The sequence below is a fragment of the Rhineura floridana genome, chromosome 5, assembly GCF_030035675.1.
Source record: "Rhineura floridana isolate rRhiFlo1 chromosome 5, rRhiFlo1.hap2, whole genome shotgun sequence".
NCBI classification, from domain to species: Eukaryota; Metazoa; Chordata; class Lepidosauria; order Squamata; family Rhineuridae; genus Rhineura; species Rhineura floridana.
This window is the reverse complement of record NC_084484.1, coordinates 117,959,907-117,975,044: the sequence shown is the minus strand read 5'-3', so window position 1 is coordinate 117,975,044 and position 15,138 is coordinate 117,959,907. Positions and strand designations below refer to the sequence as shown.

Below are 15,138 nucleotides of genomic sequence, written 5' to 3'. Positions count from 1 at the left end.
TTCTGTAACTTGCAAACTAGACCTGGCTGTGTTTCACATCCGGGAGGCTGTTCCATATAGATTTCTTCTTTTAACTCCCCATGTAAAAACGCCGTGCCGATGTCATAGTGGCTTACATGCATGTTTTCTATGGCAGCTATTTTTTAGCAAAACCCTGATTGACTCATGTTTCACCACGGGAGCGAAAACTGCATCGTAGTCCGTCCCGAATTGCTGTGTAAAGCCCTTAGCTACTAGGCGTGCCCTATACCTTTGTATCTGTCCTGTACTCGACTGCTTACGTTTAAATATCCATTTACACCCTATAGCTTTCTTCCCTGGGGGCAGAGGTACTAGCGTCCATGTGCCATTTTTTTGCATTGCTTCCAGCTCCTCTTTCATCGCTGCATGCCATTCATTCTGTTCGGCTATGGGTAATTGTTTTATATCCCCGAGGCTTGAGGGCTCTTTGTCCTGCTCTGTTTTATTAGCCACAACATCAGCATCAATCACTGGTGTCTGTACTTTCACTGACTGCGTTAGGTTAATCCCTATTGAACCTCTATGTGTCCTGTCTGTGTCTTTACTGAGGACTCTCAGCTGCATATAGAACAGTGACTTCTTTACTATCCCTTTCATGAATATTTTTTCTCCTCTCATAATATGCACTGAACCCCTTTTGAACATTACATTGAACCCCATTTCATTGAGTTTCGACACAGCCATAATGTTGCATTCAATGTCAGGAACAAACAGCACATCAGTCATAATGGTATTGAAACCTGCTAATTTCACTGTTCCCCTACTTTTGATCTGTTTCTTAGATCCATCAGCCATTATCACATGATCCTCTACGTCACAAAATGTATGAAACATGGATTTATCTTTGATTATACTATTTGTTGCCCCACTGTCAATTGCCCATAAATCTTTACAGTTATTTCCCTGCTCATTGTTAATACATTGCTTATTCTTACTAGCATAGATCACCTGTACACATGGTTTTCTTCCTCTTTCTCTTCTTCTTGCTTCACAATTCCTTTGTAGATGTTGCCTGGAACCACAAAAATAACACGCTTTTTGTCCATACAGTCTCTCTTGTGCTGCTTTGTTGTTCAGCTTTCCCAAGTTGTGTTTAGACTCAGTCCTTTCTTGCTTTGCCATTTCTTGCCTTCTTTGAAATTCTTGTAAAAGTTTTCCTTCTATGTAATCAATATTGAGATTTGCATCGTCCATTGCTTCCAAAGAGCTCACCAGACTATCATAACATGAATCTAGTGAAGATAATGTGATATACACTTTTTGCGTTTGAGAATGTTCAATTTCACGTTCTGACAACTCAGTAAACAGTCTGTTTATTTCCAACAAATGCTCTGACATGGTTGTATCTCCAGATAAGCGCATCTGATACAATCTTCTGGCAAGATATATTTTAGAACTGGCAGTCTTTTTCACATGAATATTTCTTAAAGTTTCCCAGGTTTCCTTAGCTGTTGTTGCATCACGCACGTGCAGTAATTGAGAATCATCAATAGCAAGAACAATTAACGCCTTTGCCCTCTCATCCAGCCTTCTCCAATCTGCTGGAATAGGCACCCCGGCGGGTGGGTCTTCTGCGATAGCTTTCCACAGGTCTTCTTTCACTAGAAAAGCCTGCATTCTCTGTTTCCAAGTGCCATAATTTTTCCCTGTCAGCCTTTCCAAGGGAATCCCGGCCGATAACGTAACAGACATACTTTCACTTTTCACAGTTCACCGCCTTTGTAATTAGAGCTTCTCACCTCTGTCCTTCAGTTAGTTTTTTTTTCTTTCCCACGGCTCTCTCACAGCTTTCAGCTCAGCTTTCGGTTTCTCCGTCTCTCTGCTGTTTTTCTCGCTGGTCTGCAGTTCTGGCTTTTCTCTGCCGCTTTTCTGCAATCCTCCGCTCCAGGTAATCCACAGCACCAGGTAACCATCAGCACCAGGTACCATCAGCACCAGGAAACCATCCTCTGCTACCACTTGTTGGATGTTGTATCTGGCGCAAGCAGATGCCCAGGATGCAGAACAGTATAGTGACAGGCTAGATGCCAGTTGCAGCAATGAGCCAGACAAGTAATAAGTTTTAAGAGTCACTTTACTGACAATAGAATATATCACAAGCTCTCTCTCTGTACAAACTCCTCGACCCCCACACCGACTGGCCAGATCTGCTAAGTCTTATAGATAAGGCCAGCTGGTTGCCTTGGATACTTGTCCTTGAGATCTGCACGGACTCTGTGCTTCTTGGCCTTGTAACTCTGCTGTGGAAAAATACATTCAGGCACTCTTTCTTTGCCAACAGTAGCTCCAGAATTCTGGTGGAATGTAGTGCAAGTGTAGCGCTAATTTCTGCGATAAATGATAGAAATAATCCGTTAGCAAGGCTGGGAACCCAGAAGATCATGGGAGTTTTTTGCTAGCTGCAGCCACTCATGTGACAGGCATCCCAGCATGCAGTACATTCCTGCCCTTTAGTTGCACGGCGGGGGGAGTTGGCCTGATGAAAATGTGCCGGTATTCCAGTATAGGCACAGATAGCAGCAGCATTTCCCCTGTGTCGATACAACTATTATGTCAGATGCAAAAGGGAGAGGGGTCGCATGGCGACTGGATGAGTTATTAGACCTCCTAAACCTATGGGGTGAAGGAAAAAACCAGCTCCAATTAACAAGCAGTCACAGAAATATATATATATTTTTGAGGGCATTTCAAAAGAAATGAAGAAAAGGTGCCATAATAGATCTGCTGTTGACTGTGCATGTGCTGCTACTTGAGGAACTGCAGTGTGCATGTGTATAACAGGAGAGGGATAAAAATGAGGCTCTGTTCATTGCAGCCGTGTGAAAGATATTTGTGCGAAATGCCAGTATATCATCTTAAAAAGTACCATTCCTTAGTGCAACGGGTACTGGAGTGTGAAAGGGATTTTAGGAATCGGGACAGAAGCACTACCTTTTTTAATCTGTTAAACTACCGCAATCAGCCCCATGTGTGAAAGCAGCCTCTGTAGTTAATTATACATTTCTTATTCAGTGTTTATAAATAGAAATGTTAGACATGCCAAAGAGGACTTCTTCAATTAAGGATTGGCTCAGCTTTTTTGCTGAGTTCAACAAATATCTCCTGCCAATAGTAAAATTGTTTCCAGTGAAAAAAATAAAAAGGAAAAAAGTGCCATTTCTCATAGACAGTGCTAACAAATGATTGCTGCAGTGGTTGAGCACCAGTAAGGGTTTCTAACCCTTTGAGTAGGAAATCCTGCACAGCCTTTTTCCATCTTAGTCTGATAGCCAGCTATGATCCTGTCTAAGGGCCATAGCTCAGTGGTAGAGCATTTGTTGAATGCAGAAAGTCTTAGGTTCTTATGCTGACATCTCCAGCTACAGCTTGGAAGAGACCCTGGCTTAAAACCCTAGAGAGCCACTGACAGTCAGCATAGACAATACTGAGCTAGATGAACCAATGGTCTGACTTGAATTAAGATAACTTCCTATGTTCCTAATAGAGAAAATGGACTTAGCCATAGCTATGCATACACTGCTTACATCCAGAACAGGATATTTCATTACACTCTATATGGGACTGCATTTGAAGGTGATCCAGAAACTTCAGCTGGTTCAGAACGCAGACACTTACATCATTGTTGGGGCCAGATGGTCAGAACATATTACACCAGTTCTATTGCAGTTGCACTGGGTACTGATGTGTTTATGAACTCAATTCAAAGTGCTGGTTTTGACCTTGAAAGTCTTAAACAATTTGTGGACAGGATATTTGGAGGACCTTCTCTAGCTATATGAACTTATTGATGCTTTAAGATTGGCATTGGAGGTTCTACTGATTTGCTCACCTCTAAGATCAGTTACACTAGGCTATGCTAGGGACAGGAACTTCTCAGTAGTGGCTCCTTCTTTATTGTATACCCTCCCAAGGGAGGTATAGTTGGCCTCTTCAGCTATTGTATTCAAAAAAGACTTTAAAAACCCACCTGTTTCAAATGGCTTTTAACTTGTGTGTATTTTTGGACATGTTGATATTTTACTGCCATTGCTTTGGAAATAGTTTTATACTGATATATATTAATGTATCGTTGATTTTTCTGCATATTTTTGAATTGTGAACGTTTTGTTAGGGTGTTGTATTGTTGAGTTTTATGGTACTATTGTTGCTTGTTGCAACGTATTTGTTGTTGTTATGTGCCTTCAAGTCAATTATGACTTATGGAGACCCTAAGAATCCGTGACCTGCAATAGCATCTGTTATAAACCACCCTGTTCAGATCTTGTAAGTTCAGGTCTGTGGCTTCCTTTATGGAGCCAATCCATCTCTTGTTTGGTCTTCCTCTTTTTCTACTTCCTTCTGTTTTCCCCAGCATCATTGTCTTTTCTAGTGAATCATGTCTTCTCATTATGTGTCCAAAGTAGGATAACCTCAGTTTCATCATTTTAGCTTCTAGTGATAGTTCTAGTTTAATTTGTTCTAACACCCAATTATTTGTCTTTTTTTTTTAAAAAAAGCCTTTTAAGTAGAGACCTTATCCCAGTCTGTGTCTGCATTGGAATTATTTTTTAGATGTTTTTAAAGCTTTTTTTAAAAAAAGATTTTTTAAAATATGTTTTCTTTTAATATGTTTTAAAAGGACAGTATATATATTTACTTGTCCCCCAAGTAAAATACTTTATACCTTCTTTTGTCCACTATACCCCTTGTCCTTGGTGAGTCTTCCATTTGCTTCACCTGAGTGTTTCAGAGTCTTTTTTCCTCTCAGTGTTCTTTTAAAAAATCTATTTCCTGATGGTTCCCTCCCTCCTCGCCATTTCCTCCCTGCTGGTTTTTTCCCTAAGGGACGCTTACCTTTCAAGCCGTCTTAAAGTTCTTAGGTTACTGTCTGTGGAGTTTTATTTTTTAACTTGTTTTTCCCTCTCTGCTTCTTCCTTCTTTCTCATTTCTTTAGCTGTGGTGTGTTTTTGTCTTCCCTCTCTTGGAACCAGTACTTGCTGACTTTAACCCTTGCAGTGCAGTTTTCATTATAATGCAGAAGCCCTATACAGCAGGTGCATCCTTTGTCCCTGATCCCCATGTTATAGTGAGGTTCAGTTCGGATGGATGGATGGATCTGGTTGGAAAATATATATGAAACATAATAATACATTTCAGACACTGCAAATCCAGCAAGAGAAGAGATGCCAGGTATCAACTGACTTTTCAGCAACATTACCTTGTGTTATTCTCACAGTGTTACTCTCTCTAGACATGTTGCAATAGAGTACTCCCTCTTTGTTTATTAAGAAGAGGAGCTCCTTAGGGAGGAAGGGAGGGATAGTAATCTAATAAACAAACAAACAAAATCAGCAGTAAAAAAATAGAACAATCCTTTTTTTTTTACGTAAGGGCTGTATGCACACTTCCAGGATGCCCTGTTGTGTTCTTCTCCTATATTATATAAGGCAACATTTATCTTTCTGATCCCAGTGATGTCTAAAATGCTAGATATTGATCCACCAGGCCAGAGTTCATTTCCTGAAAAACACTATTGTGTTTGCTGTCTAGAACAATTTTAAGCAGTTGATAGCCACAAACTCAAATTAGATTTGTGAAAAATAATCTGATGTTTACAGTTCATACTAACTCTGACAACTTATTTTACAATGAACATTTCAATGTATTGTGCTGTTTCTGCAATTTTTTTGCTGACTCTAAATCTGTTTGATTTTGCTATGCCACATGTACACTCCAATTTACTTTTTTCTTATCAATAGAAGACCCATAAATATACTGTATGGCTGGTTCTTATGTTATGGAAAACTAAAGACAAAGCTCTGCCAAATAAAAAGTAAATAAAGTATGGGGGAAATGTTGATATAGTTGACTTAATTTATATGCAGATGTGAGCAATTCTATTTTAGATTAGAATTGCTAATTACACAGAACCAGTATTTCAAATTAGGATAGAATTATAGAATACTAGAGTTGGAAGGGGCCTGTAAGGCCATCAAGTCCAACTCCCTGCTCAATGCAGGAATCCAACTTAAAGCATACCCAACAGGTGGCTATCCATCTGCCTCTTGAATGCCTCCAGTGTTGGAGAGCCCTGTCTAGGTAATTGGATCCATTGTCATACTACTCTGGCAGTTAAAATGTGTTCCTGATGTTCAGTTGAAATCTGGCTTCCTGTAACTTCCATGATTCCTGTACTCTGGGATGATCAAGAAGAGACCCCAGCCCTCCTCTGTGTAACGATCTTTCAAGTTCTTGAAGAGTGCTATCATATTTCCCCTCAGTCTTCCCTTCTCAATGTTAAACATGCTCAGTTCTTTCAGTCTGTCCTCAGAGGGCTTTGTTTCCAGTCCCCTGATCATCCTCGTTGCCCTCCTCTGAACCTGTTCCAGTTTGTCTGCATCCTTCTGAAAGTGCTGTGTCCAGAACTGGATGCAGTACTCAAGATGACACCTAGCAGACAGTAACTAATACTTCATGAAATTTGGAATCTATGTTTCTCTTAATGCAGCCTAAAATAGCATTTCCCTTTTTTTTGCAGCCACATCGCACTGTTGACTCATACTCAGTTTGTAATCAACAACAATTCCAAGATCCTTCTTGCATGTAGTATTACTGAGCCAAATATCCCCCATCTTATAACTCTGCATTTGGTTTCATTTTCCTAAGTGTAGAACTCTGCACTTATCCCTGTTAAATTTCATTCTGTTGTTTTCAGTCCAAAACTCCATCCTGTCAAGATCCCTTTGAATTTTGTTTCTGTCCTCCAGGGTATTAGCTGTGCCACCATTTGTCTTTTTCCTGAAGACAGATGTACCTGAAGAAAGCTTTTTTGTTGCTTTTAGTATCCTTCGCCAACCGCAGCTCATGCTCAGCTTTAGCCATCCCTGCAATTCCATGTAACCTGTCTGTACTTTGTGGCCTGGCCTTCCTTCAATTTTTTGTATGCATTCTTTTTTGTTTATAGGTCATCTCTAAGCTTTTTGTGAAACCACATTGGCTTCTTCTGCTGTCTTACCCCCTTTTTCCTTGGAATTGTTTGCAGTTGTGCCTTTAGAATTTTCCTTTTTTAGAAACTCCCACCTATCTTGGACTCCTTTTCTCATTAGGGTCACTTGCCATGGAACCTTATGGATAATTGTTCTGATTTGATAAAAGTTGGCTTTCCTGAAGTCCAGGGTACACTTATGGCTACTCTCAGCTTTTGCTACCTTTAAAATGAAGAACTCAAGTATAGCATGATCTCTTTTCCCCAGAGTTCCCGTAACTGCCTCTTTATTCACTAAGTCATCTCTTTTGGTTAGAATCAAGTCAAGGATAGCTGATCCTCCAGTTCCTTCTTCCACTTTCTTTAGGAGAAAATTATCTCCAGCACAAGACAGGAATTTGTTGGCAGAATTTGTTTCCCAACAGATATCAGGGTAATTGAAGTCCCCCATTATTACTACATCGTGCTTCATTAAAATATTGGCAATTTGCTTTTCAAAAGTGTCATCCTTATCTTTTCCTTGACTGGGTGGTCCGTGGTAGACACCAACCACCATTTCTTTTTTCCTTGTCCCATTTATTCAAATCCAGTGTTCTTGATGGGGCTGCCAAGCTCATCCTGCTGTATTTCTGTGCAGTGATATATATTTTTAACATATAGTATGACTCCGCCTCCCTTTCCACTCTTTCTATTCTTTTTGAACAAGTTATATCTTTCAATTGCTATATTCCAGTCATGGGAGTCATCCCATCCAGAGCTTGGAAAAGTTACTTTTTTGAACTACAACTCCCATCAGCCCAATCCAGTGGTTCAAAAAAGTAACTTTTCCAAGCTCTGATCCCACCAAGTTTCAGTTATACCTGTCAAGTCATATCTACCCTCCTGTATTAAGAATTGAGTTTGTCCTGTTTGTTTGTTTGTTTCCCATACCTGGGCATTAGTATACAAACATTGAAGACCATGTGATTTATGGTCTGGCTTCCCTCCTACATTTTTATGAAGTCTATTATTTGGCCCCATTAGAGTCATTATGTGTTCCTACGCATAAGCCTTTATCAGTTGTTACTCCAAGTTTACATCTCCCTCCCCTGTGGGATTCAGTTTAAACCTCTCCTGATGAAGTTCTCCATGTTGTGGCCAAACACACTTCCAGTCTTTGTGTGAAGCAACCCATCATTTGCCAGCAGCCCATCTTCCAGGAAGTGTAGCCCATGGTCTCAGAATCCAAATCTTTCGTGTTGGCACCACCTTCACCCAGAGTATTTTTCTTTCCCTTTCTATTCTTCTTCTTCTAAGTACTGGAAGAATGGATGAGAAGACTATCTGGGCCCCAAAGTCCTTGAGTTTCCTTCCCAAAGCTGCAAAGTCTGACATGATTTCTTCCTAGCTCTGCTTGGCAGTAGGATGAGAAGAAAGGGATACATGTTAGTGGGCTTTATGAGTGATGGCAACCCTTCCATCACATCTCTAATCCATCCTCCAAGGAAACAGCATACCTGGTGAGTCCCTGGGTCTTTTTGGCATGCTTAGGTTTCAATCCCACGTAGTGGGGAGTTTCCCACTACTACTCTTCTCTTCTTGTTGTTGTGGGGCATGGTTTCATTGCCTCTGCTTGACTGAGCTGGAAATCACTCATTATGTTTCAATGTTAATGGTAAACTCTTAATTATCTTTAAATATTTGAATGATAACAGTGAACCTAGACATTTAAAGACAAATACAGTTTTGGAAACCCTGGCCGCTGCTTCTATGATACAAAGTAGCGGAAGATTATTAAGAGAAGGCCATCTCTGCCCACCACTTTTGCATGCAGCTCCCCCCTGCATCCCCTGCCCACAACCACGTGATGAAGCACACATATCTTGATATACTGACTGGAGAAAAAAAACTAAAGAAAAAGATGTAGGGCATTTTGTAGTAGAGAAAGTGGTGATCCTGTCCACCATATTTAACCTGCAAATCCAGCACACACAAACAGACACTATCCAGTGGTGAGACAGCAAACCAACAGACACTTCTGCCACCAGGCTCTGATGGCTGGGCCACAGACTCTACATGAGGGTTCAAGGAAGCCCTGTGGAGACATCCCTCAGCTGGAAATCACATTACCTCGAAGGAACCAAGGGCTGCAGAAGAATGCCAGGAAGCAACACTTAGGGAGTGGGGCCTCTATCACTGAGTAAGTAGGTCTGCTATAACACCCAGCTAGTTGCTCCAAGATCTTACTGAGACAACTTGGATGTTTGGTGTCAGTTGCAGGAGTACTATTTGTGGTCCTGAATCTACTCCCTGACCTTTTTCAAAGGTGCTGGCTTTTGCCTTGTTTTGCTGTGCCTCACTGGCTGGCCTGCCTGAGAAACTAGGAACTACTGACCTCCCCTTATTTCCACATTACTGGGTAGTATAGCTAGATGAGTTCCAATTCAAGGTAGTGACTTTAGTGTATGAAGTCCTATATAGCTCAGAACCCAGGTACTTGAAGGAACATCTTCCACTTTATGTGCTGACCCATGTCTTCAGATCTGCAGGGGAGGCCCTGCTCATGGTTCCATCTACAAATACGGTCTTCTCTATGGTAACATGCAGTGCAGCCTTCTCTGTTATGGCATCCTGGTTGTGGAACTCCTTTCCTTTAGAGTACAATTGTCCCTCTCAATTGTCAATTGATAAATTTGTTCCAACTGGTGATTGGTGAAAATGTCTGTTGCTATGGAATTATGTAGTGCTGAAATTTGTGTTTAGTAATGATTTCATGGTGTTAATGTGCATATTTTGATGTGTTTTATTGAAATGCCTTGTACATTACCCTGGGAACTTTAATTAAAGGGCTGTTTTAAAGTGATGATGATGGTGATGATGATCTAGCCCTCTGGAGCCTCAAACTCACTGAGGGTCTGTAGACCTAATGGTGTGACAAAGAGCACAAGCTAGTGGGTGCAGAAGTGAATTCCGAAAAAAGACTATTTGGGGTTTCGCATCATGTTACAAGATTAGAAATAAAGGAGGCCACTAGATATCTGACAGATCTAGACATTTGTGCAAAGTGATTTGCAAGAATGTTGGTCTAAGGAACAAAAATAGAATAAGGATAGCTGTAGTGAACTCACATTGGAAAATGAGAATTGAAGGTCTATAGAGCCTAATGCATTAACCTTTCATTTGTCATTAGGGCTTCATTGAAATCTTTGCCATGGAGTTCTGTTTTTCGGTGGGTTTCACTTTTAGGCGGGGGTCTGGAACATAACCTGCAGTAGGAGTGAAGCCCTCCTATACCAAAACAAGGCCTCATGGCAGTCACAAAAGTAATAACATTTTTTCAGAACACAAACACATAGAATGTCTCCACACACAGTCATCTACAACTCATTCAACGAATATTCAGCTCATTAAATCTTTAAGAAAAGAGCCTGGAACTATGTTTTCTCTGAGAAAAAAATCATTTTTCCTCCTCCTTATGGATTTAAGATTCTTGAAGTTAAAAAATAAGCAATATTTAAGCAGGTAATATTAAAAAGAGACAGAAAACACATTTATTTATTTATATTTATTTGTTAATTTTTTATACCGCCCCACTAGCATAGCTCCCTGGGCGGTGTACAACAAAGAAATACAAATATATACAATAAAATCCCATAATAAAATACAACAACAATATAAGAGAGTAAGAAAACTAAAAACAGTTACAGCACATGTTAAAACTAGATTAAGTTAGATTAAAATGCCTTAGAAAAGAGGAAGGTTTTGACATGATACTCTACACGTATCATACGGAAAGCAGGATTGGACCAAGATGAAGGAGGTATGAAAATTGGAGGAAGAAATACCAGTAATTTAAGATATGCAGACAATACCATAGTGGTAGCAGAAACCAGTAATGATCTAAAATGAATACTGATGAAAGTCAAGAGGAAAGCACGAAAGGATGAAAACAGCTGAACGTCAAGAAGACTAAAGTAATGACAACAGAAGAGTTATGTAACTTTAAAGTTGACAGTGAGGACATTGAGGATTATCAATACCTTGGGACAGTCATTAACCAAAATGGAGACAATAGTGAAGAAATTAGAAGCAAGCTAGGACTGAGGAGGGCAGCTATGAGAGAACTAGAAAAGGTCCTCAAATGCAAAGATGTATCACTGAACACTAAAGTTAGGATCATTCAGACCATGGTATTCCCGATCTCTATGTATGGATGTGAAAGTTGGACAGTGAAAAAAGCAAATAAGTGAAAAATCAACTCATTTGAAATGTGGTGTTGGAGGAGGGTTTTCTGCATACCATGGACTGCGAAAAAGACAAATAATTGGGTGTTAGTACAAATCGAACCAGAACTATCACTAGAAGCTAAAATGAAGAAACTGAGGTTATCATACTTTGGACATATAATGAGAAGACATGATTCACTAGAAAAGAGAATAATGCTGGGAAAATCAGAAGGGAGTAGAAAAAGAGTTAGGCCAAACAAGAGATGGATTGATTCCATAAAGGAAGCCACAAACCTGAACTTACAAGATCTGAACAGGGTGGTTTATAATAGATGCTATTGGAGGTCACTGATTCATAGGGTCTCCATAAGTTGTAATTGACTTGAAGGGATGTAGCAACAACAAATTACCACTTCCATATATACACCTCTTGGACATAGATATACCTTAACACATAAATACCCCATGCAGCAGAATCCTTTGCCTGTTTATTCAAGAATAAATTACATTGAACTTTCTATACACAGGTAAGTGTGTATAGCACTGCAGCTATTGGGAGAAGGAAGGGATATATTGCCTTTAGCAGGGTTGGGGGGCTTTTGGCTTCACTTCAGGGAGCAAAATTAGGGTTGAGCCAAAACATCCTTGGATATGTTTTTCTCTATAAAGTAATGGCTGAGGAGAGAAACATGGAAAGAAAAGGAGAAAATTGTGCGTAGGTTGTGTTATGACATTTGTCTATGGGGCCTGAGTGTGTGTGAATCTACTACCCACGTGTCCCATTAAACCCACCTCCTTGAGAGGAACGGGAGCTTTTGCTAGGAAAAAAACTAGTGCTTTGCCCTGAAATGTGCCTAAATAGTGTGTGTATAACCTTCCAAAAATGCAGGTCCAAACCAGACTAAACCAAAGCTTTCATTTATTGAGAGAAAGGAGAAGAATAGCATTACAAAATTACTGGGTGCGTGGCAGTATTAATCATTAATATCCGAACTCATTCATAACTTTAAACTAAAGAAATCAAAGGTCCCTATGGCTATAAGGAATGACAGGTAGGAGAGACTGCCTATCCTAGGCCCAGGAGTGGGCAGTGGAATACAGCTGAAGTGGTGTGAAGGAGCTCTGGCCAAAAAGCAGGAAAGAATCTGTTTGCCTCAAGGCTTGCACCGATACTCAGACTCCCTTCCTGTTCTGTGGCCTGCAGTCCTGTGTTGCGTTCCTTGAGAGCGTAGTTACATATGTTGGAGCTCAGATCGCAATCGCCGCCGCCCTCGGTCTCCAGTTCCACTCTTAAGTACACCTTCCCTCTTACAAATCAATGTGAAAAAGGAGAGGTCTGGGTATGAGGTGATCTCGTTGTATGTGTGTTTCTTGCTGACACTCAGAGAAACTAAGGCTGCTTTCTTTCAACAATGGGATCATTCTGCTAAGCTTGAGGGAAGCCTGTTAAGGAAGACGGTAACATTTATTTCAGCTTCTCTTGGTTATTTTAGTGCTCATGGAATAGCCTTGCTGCTGTCCTCTTTTTACAGTACTGCAGGAATGCACGAGTCAGAAAACGGGATGTGAGGTGGGAATTATAGTCCAGAATGCTCCAGGGCCTTGCCACCCCTTTGACTACACATGAACCAAAGTGGAGTTAGCCGAGCACTCGTAACAGTTGTGACAGAAATTGCTTTACTGCTTACCCTTATTAACATATAACAACATAAGAGCAACTTGTCAGTTATATTCTGACAACTCAGATGGCAGGCTATACACTCTTGTGATGTCCACTACTCATTTTCCTTTGGTAACTGAATTTGGATCACTCACAATGTGTGAATTATCTTACAGATCAGGTCTCAGGTTAATCTATTGGCAAAAGGCACCAGTTCAGGAAATGAGCTGTGTGCTGATACAACACACTGAGGATAAAAGTTTCTATCAGCTTTGCCCTCAAAACAAAGCTGAAGTTCTGCACTGGGGGAAGAGAATTAACTAGTCCAAACAGTAACACATCTGGAATTCTTAGGTCTGTACAAGAGTTGTATGAGTACATCAGTGCAAATATGGGTTCCCTTTCCTAGTTTAATGTTACATGTATACAGGAGACTATAAATAAAGGAGAGGACATTTTCTACATTTATTGAAGAGTGCATGGACGACTGGCATTCATTGCGCCTTGTTTAAGCCCCATTACTACTTAAAACAGCCTTCCCAAGCATAGTGCTCTCCAGATGTTTTGGATTCCAACTCCCATCAGCCCAAGCCATCATGGTCAATGGTGAAGGATGATGTGAGTTGTAGTTCAAAACATCTGGAGCAGTGGTTCCCAACCTTTATTAGTATGGAACCCCCTTTATAATCTCAAAAAAAATTGCAATCCCCCACCTGCTGATTGTTGTAATTTTAGTCTCTGTTAATTGAAATAATACATAATAAAGCATTAAATAGTGTCACTTTTTATTCATCACAAAAACAAATATGATGATGATGATGATATCTATTACCTACCCTTCACCAGAAGGTCCCAGGGCAGATTACAGCAATATAAACAACTTCTAGCAAATTTTGAAAAAAATGAAAGAGATAAAACCATCCCCTGAACAGAGTCTGGTCGATGCCGAGGTATTTGGACTCTGGTTTTAAGTGTTCCACCTTTATATAACGATGCATCCTTTTCAGCACTCAGCTCAGGAAGCTCCATATAATAATAATATGTCTTAACAGACAGAATGTCAATAGGTGAAGCTTTCCCCATAATTGTGTTTCCATACTAGAAAAATCTTAATTTAATTTATGTTTAATTTCTGCCTACCACACAATTGTTAAAGGCACAAGAGCCCTGTTCTGCCCCAATGCCAACCCTAAACTATGCAAAGAACTCATGTTAAGAGTAAAAACAATAATATTTGGGCAATTTAACATTTTAAAATATTTAAAAATATATTTAAAGTGAGCATATACAACTGTATAAAAACACACTCAATGTCTTGATAAACAGCAAGAAAAATACACTAAGCATGTGCAATTTCACATTTTTAAAACTTATTTTACCCATCATTTTTTTTGCTCACTTGCTGCCTTGGGTCAGCCACTAACCCTCAGCCTAATTTACCTTATATGCCTGTTGCTCAATTGAATTCAATAGGATTGACTTTTGAGTAGACCTGGTTAGGATTACAGCCTAAGTCCGTGTCTATAATATGTAAATTTTTACTTCCTTTAACCAGAATGATGAATATTGGTACTATAAAGCCCCATGTCCCCCCACCAAAAAAAGTACTACAGCTTCAAAGCTTCAACATATTCTTAGTTTTGTCTGATTGCTGCAAGTTGATTTACATGGGAGTAAGTCCCATTAAATATGAAGAGATTTACTTCTGTGTAGATATGTATACATGGTACTATAAGTTAATTATACAGTGAGTTTTTAATGAGTGCCCAGGTGTGCATTTGTGGGAGGATGATCTGGGACTCTGTCCTGTTACTTTTTTGGCAGGCTTCCCTCTCCTGGGGTTCCTCTGTCTCTACAGCCAGAGCGAATCAGCTCCATGGATCATCCCACACTGCCACTGACAAAAGAAGGGGGGAGAGGTGCTGGAGCGTAAATAAGATCAGCTGGCCCCTTCTCTTGATGCACTTGTTTGAGTGCTGTGCTGCTCAGATCTCTGTGTGGGAGGAACCTACTTTCTGCCAGCTGGAAAGAAAGAAGGGGAAGCGGAAGCACCTGCACCTTCATGCACATGCGGTGCAGGTTCACAAGTTGGAGGTGCACAGAGCAGCCGTTAATTAATTTTTAAATTAATAAATAATTATTCTCTTGGCTCTTTGTAACCCCCCTCATTGACTTTGCAACCCCCCTGGGGGTCCTGACCCCCAGGTTGGGAACCACTGGAGAGATGTTGGGAGTGGCTGACTTAAAACATACACCGAAGATTTGGGAATCTCAGAGTTTTGCTGCCT

At 40.3% G+C, this 15,138-nt stretch overlaps 1 protein-coding gene across 4 annotated transcripts in view; it reads left to right on the top strand.

Annotated features, from left to right (window-relative positions):
• ROBO1 (roundabout guidance receptor 1) overlaps positions 1–15,138 on the top strand; it is a 1,232,929-nt gene that overhangs the window by 142,783 nt on the left and 1,075,008 nt on the right. The gene's annotated exons all lie outside the window — the stretch shown is intronic.